Genomic DNA, 5601 nt, shown 5'->3' with positions numbered 1-5601 from the left:
AATGGTAAAGCTCTCAATAGCTTTAGAAAACTCATTTATTACACTTTTTACAGTTATTTCCAAAAAGTATCCATTAACGGTATATATATATATATATATATATATATATATATATATATATATATATATATATATATATATATATATATTAAGCGTATTTCCAAAAAGTATCCATTAACGGTATACCTATTATAACATCATGTGAAAACGTCTGCGCATTCTCTTTTGATTGTAACCGACGGTAGTACCTTCTCCCTATATCTAAACATGGAAAACCCTAATTTCATCTACATACCATTAGTCATCGTTTCTCCAAAATCTTTTCTGTCTCTCTAATTGCTCACTTCAATCTCTTCCGTCTCTCTGATTGCTCTCTTCTATCTCTCTCTATATATCATCTCTTATATCAGTTGATTAATAGGCATTACTTGTGGAAGAACTCTTTGCCATCTCTTCTCTCGAACTCTCTGATAAGAACCCTAATCCATATCCCTCCTATTCCATTTATGGTTCCCGTATCCAAATTTGCCTCCTCCGCCATTTAATTTTGACTTTTGCAGTCAAATTTTTAGTATGAAGGTAATATACAGATCCCTATTAAAGATTTATGTGTCTTTTAAGAGTAACTTCTCATTATTGATAAAAAAAATGGTTATTGCAGAGTTCCAAAGAAGTCATTAATTAACAAGCATCATAGCACCCTTACATGACGGTTGATTGAAGATGAATGTTCAAGAACGGAAATGGGAAGAAATTACAGTAGAAGGGTAATTTGGTCTTTCTTTTTTACTTTCAGTTTAGATAACCCATCTCTTTGATATAATTTCTAAGTGTAGGTTTTAACTTTTTTATGAAAATCTAAACGGTTGGAATAGTGAGCTATACTTGGGTGTGATTTGAGTTTAATAGACAATGTGAATATGAATTAGAATTAGGATAACTATAAATGAAAGGGTGGCCAGGTTAGGAAGTATGTAATTATTTTTAATCTGTAAAACTATAAAATTAAAGTTGTCTTATTTGCTAAACTTTTGGTTCTCATGATTGAACAGCTCTTAAGTTGAACTCAAAATAATTACTCACATCTGGTGCCCTTCGTCTCTTAGATGATCCTGAGGTGAAGATATACATGTATTGATTAACTTTAGATGAACTCAGGTAACTATTTTTCTTTCATTTTTTCTTCTTTTAATGTTTTCGAAATATGCAGGTATGCATTTAGTTAAAATAATCAAGTGTAGTATGGTATGTTTTGTTTTATTATTTATGACATATTTTAGACTTTTTTACCTCAACTATAGTCTTCGGTGGCACAGTATGGTGCAAGAACTTGGAACCGACACTACATTGATCACTTTGGCAATGTCCTAGATCATGTATAAATTATAATCCAAAGAAAATGGAAATAGCCTGAATGGAGTATGTTACACTTATACAAAAAACAGAAGCGTACAATTGCAAGTACATTGCTATTACGGTTATTCAAGTTTTAGTAACAATTATAAAGATGGTTTTGGCAATGTCCAAGATCACTAGAAGTGCTTGCCTTCATCATAGTAAACCTTTTTTAATGGGTTTGACTGGGAAATTTGTGGCAGAATGAAGAAAAAATATTTTTAGACATGCTATAGGGGTTTCCCCTAAAAGGGGAAAATATAGAAAAGAAATATATACTTGGTTTGAAAGGGACAAATCCGAAAAACTCATAATTTGATCAAATTCATCAAGGAAAAAGGTGGAAAGTGGGAACTTTAAAGTTTAAAAGTAAAGCATTGGAAAAAGTTTAAATCTGGAATTTTAAGTTTGAATCTCAAGGATAAATGTGGAAACTTAATTTGTTTGTTTCTAAGCCTATTATGATGCTAAAATATATAAAGGTTTTACTATCCATCATCTGTATATCTTTTATTTTGACTTCGTCCATGGTTTGTTGAAAAGGAAATAACGAAGTTGTTAAATAAATAAAAATTATAAGAAAAAATGGTTGCTCGCTTCATTTGTTTTTGACAACTGATATCAGCAAATTTAGAAGCCTTCTTAAGACATTTTTTTTAGATCGCGATGATGGTTGCAGTCTAAACTTCATATACCTTCAACATAATCACATGGTGAAGTCAACAACCAAAATTCAATTAAAGGAGCTGACAACATGGTGTTTTAAAGTGGCCTTTTGTAGCCTACTTTGATTTATTTTTTATTTGTATTATTTTTTTCGATAATCATAGCAATCTATTTTATTTTATTTGTTTACTGTAGCATGTTATTTTAATTTATTTTTATTAGAAAGTAGAAGTGTGTTTTGTGTACTACACATGATTTTTGAAAGTATGATGTTATAAGAAACAATTCAATACCATTTATTAAACAAAACATGATTTATGAATCTGCTCATATATTCACTTTGCAAGTTGTGTGTGTAATATGTATTTTAGGGGGTTTCATGCTATGAGTCTGCCAATTTGAAAAATTTTATTATTTTATATTCTATAATTTATGAATAAATAAATAAATATTATTTTTATCAAAGAAAAATATAGACGAATATTATATTTATGATATGATTAATAAACTAGCAACAATTAAATTCTATCGTATTCTTTAATTACAATTATAATTTATATATGGTTGTGTTTTATCAAAGTATAAATTTCATAATGATGAGCCAATCTTAATTTAGGATACCAAGTTTATAGGGTTTGATCTCACATGTACTATACTTTTTATAAAAGCCTAACATGATCTACAATAGAAAATATGACACATGTGTCGAAAAAGCAAAATGGAAAAGATGACACATCATCAAATTCTATTCCAATTACTTGGGTAAGTATTAAAAATAAAAAATTTAAGAAATATATTTATTAGTCTTCATTGCACTTCGCGTGGGATACATAAAAAGAAAATAGAAGATGTTGTCAAATTCATTTTTATGGACTTATTGTAAATGGAAGGTGGAGCTAAAAAACAAAAACAAATTGACAATAATGTTTGTGGCCTAATGCTTGTGTTATACATTTGACGGGAATCATAAAAATAAGAATAGCCCCTATCATAAAAAAAGGGAATAGTCCAACATTGAGCAAGAGAAACTATTTTATGTAATAAATGTATTTGTGAATGAATTATGTTTTCTTTATAATATGATATGTTTCATAAATAAACTATTTTATAAAAAGAAAAAAAAATAATGAACAAAAATTAAGCACCCCACACATATTTTTAACCTAGATCAACAACATTTATTTTCACCAAACCAAAAATATAAACTATATTTGTTGATATAATGCGTTGTGTTCTTTGGACTATAACATGTTTCTCAAAAGATATTTCTTGCAAAAAAAGTTTTCACTATAGCCACATCGCAACGACGTTCCTTGTGGAAGAACACTACAATCGTCGACATCTCTTCCGTCGACGGAATCAATCTACAACAATCTACTCTCCAAAGCCACCATAAACACCATCGTTTGTCACCATCGAACAACCACCTCCATCATTCAACTCTATCACCACGATTCTAACCCTAAACAGCCAACACCTAAGTTTATGAGGGTTTTGATGAAGTCGGAGCCAAATTTTCCTAGGATTAAGGTGAATTTGGCACGAATATTCCTAGGGTTTAGGTGAATTTGCCGTCGTCTTAGGGTTTGCTATCCATTCCGCCAATGAATCTGCCGCCACCTCCTGGTTAATGAATCTACCAGGTAGGTTAAAACCGAACCGACATCCAGTAATAAGTTTTAATATATGTACGAAACAGTTTCTTTTTTTCGCGTTTTCTAATATAACCGAACAAAACCGGTCCTAAAATCGTTTTCTAATTAAATTTCACTTCAAAAAAACCAAACTTATTATAACTTAAATCAGTTTAGTACAGTGATTTTAAAAAATCGAAACTGGTTCAAAATCGACATAAAAACAAATTGTTTGTAGAAACTAATTTTTGAAAAATTATTCACACCCGTCGCTTAGCGCGGGTAAACGGCTAGTATATATATATATATATATATATATATATATATATATATATATATATATATATATATTAGTTAACTTTTATTTTTTATTCTTTCTTTGCTGTAAAAAGTAATGGAGGACTATGAGCGTTAACCGTGATGACAAAGTTAGCAAAAGATTTGGTAAAAGAAAACATGACCGCTAAAATCGGCAATCTGATATACCAACACCAATACAACAAAAAGAAGCTCTGAATTGTCTATGAACAGCTACATTAACAACTACAACAAAGCGAGGAAACAACAAGCAACCTTGCATGCTAAATCCGGAATAGACATCATCGTTTTCAGAACAATTATAAGGAAAAATAATTACTAAAACAAGTACAAAGCAGGGGTAAAATAGTCCAAGAATATTCAAAAAACAACTGGAAGGGTAGAGATGCTGAAACTGGAAGTGGTACCCTATTTCTTCACGTTTCTACACTTTCTGTTCTTGATGAATAGTCATGAAAGGTAATAAGAACTCTCTTTCAAACTTGTATTCAGAGAACACATACAAAAAGTTTGATTTTTATTAGTGTTTCTTCCGAATTTTCGTCTGTTTCTTTGTTGGATAATGGTTAATGAAGGTCCATTATAAGGTTTTGATTTTAGTTTTTCTGTGTCTGACTATATTTGTGGCTGAAAATATTTGTCACCGTGTTTCTGTGTGTTCTTAGGAGTGTATATTTTTTATAGGTTTGGGTTCATAATCTCTTTCAGGTATTAGAATTTGAGCCTTTAGCTTTGGTTCTATTCAAAAAATTTGTTATTATTTGTAATTGTATTTTGTTTTGCACGGCAGGTGTTTGATGAAACGTCCGAGTTAGCCAAATCTGTAAAATGAAGTTCTTTTAATAGAAGAGGGGATTAGGAGAGCCAATGCGTTAATGAATTCGTGAAAATAGTGAAAAAGAAGGTTAGATTTCCCCGAAATATTTTTAAAAACATCTATTTGTTAAAATTAATTTGTAACATCCAAAAATTTTACGCCAAATTTAAACTTTTCAAGCATAAATAAAACGCAATAGTATGGTTTATAAAAATGTTTTCAATTCATTATTCAATCAGAGTGTCCTAAAAGCCATATCATAAGGATGAGGAGCGGTACGATCACGCCTTCGCCTTGCCATGAACTCCTGAAGTACCTGAAACAATAAACTGAAAACTGTAAGCCCGATGGCTTAGTGAGCTACCCCCAAAATACCAATACCACACTGATAATACCATATCCGTAATAACCAATCAATCAACATGCATACTGGGCCATCGGCCTGACAGGACCGCCCTACAGGGCCTACAGTCCAACTGAATCTATACCAAGCCTTCGGCATGACTGGACCGCCACGTGGGCCTACAGTCTTCCCGGACCGCTCATAGGGTGTGTTGGCCTTCAGCACAAAGTAGGACTGCCTCAACCCAAACAACAAGCAAATAACCATGTGCGCATAACTAACATTTACTGGCATATACGAACATCGAACGTATCTATCTCACTAATTACCAAACATATCAATCTCTCATAACTAGAGAACTGACCTAGCAGGTCACTAACATATCAATCCCTATGGATCATAAGAGCATAACATACTGTCTATCCTGA

The 5601-nt window shown here is 31.5% G+C and overlaps 1 long non-coding RNA gene across 1 annotated transcript; it reads left to right on the top strand.

Annotated features, from left to right (window-relative positions):
- The first annotated feature begins 250 nt into the window (after window positions 1–250).
- On the top strand, window positions 251–2252 carry LOC145141087 (uncharacterized). The gene is made up of 3 exons (XR_013722435.1): window positions 251–579; window positions 662–767; window positions 1053–2252. It is a non-coding gene; the product is annotated as an uncharacterized LOC145141087 (long non-coding RNA).
- The last annotated feature ends 3349 nt before the right edge of the window (window positions 2253–5601 follow it).

This window comes from Lactuca virosa, chromosome 9 (genome assembly GCF_052849685.1).
Source record: "Lactuca virosa cultivar CGN04683 chromosome 9, Lactuca_virosa_CGN04683_v6, whole genome shotgun sequence".
Lineage (NCBI taxonomy): Eukaryota > Viridiplantae > Streptophyta > Magnoliopsida > Asterales > Asteraceae > Lactuca > Lactuca virosa.
Note: the sequence above shows the minus strand (reverse complement) of the source record. Positions and strands in the feature narration are given on the sequence as shown.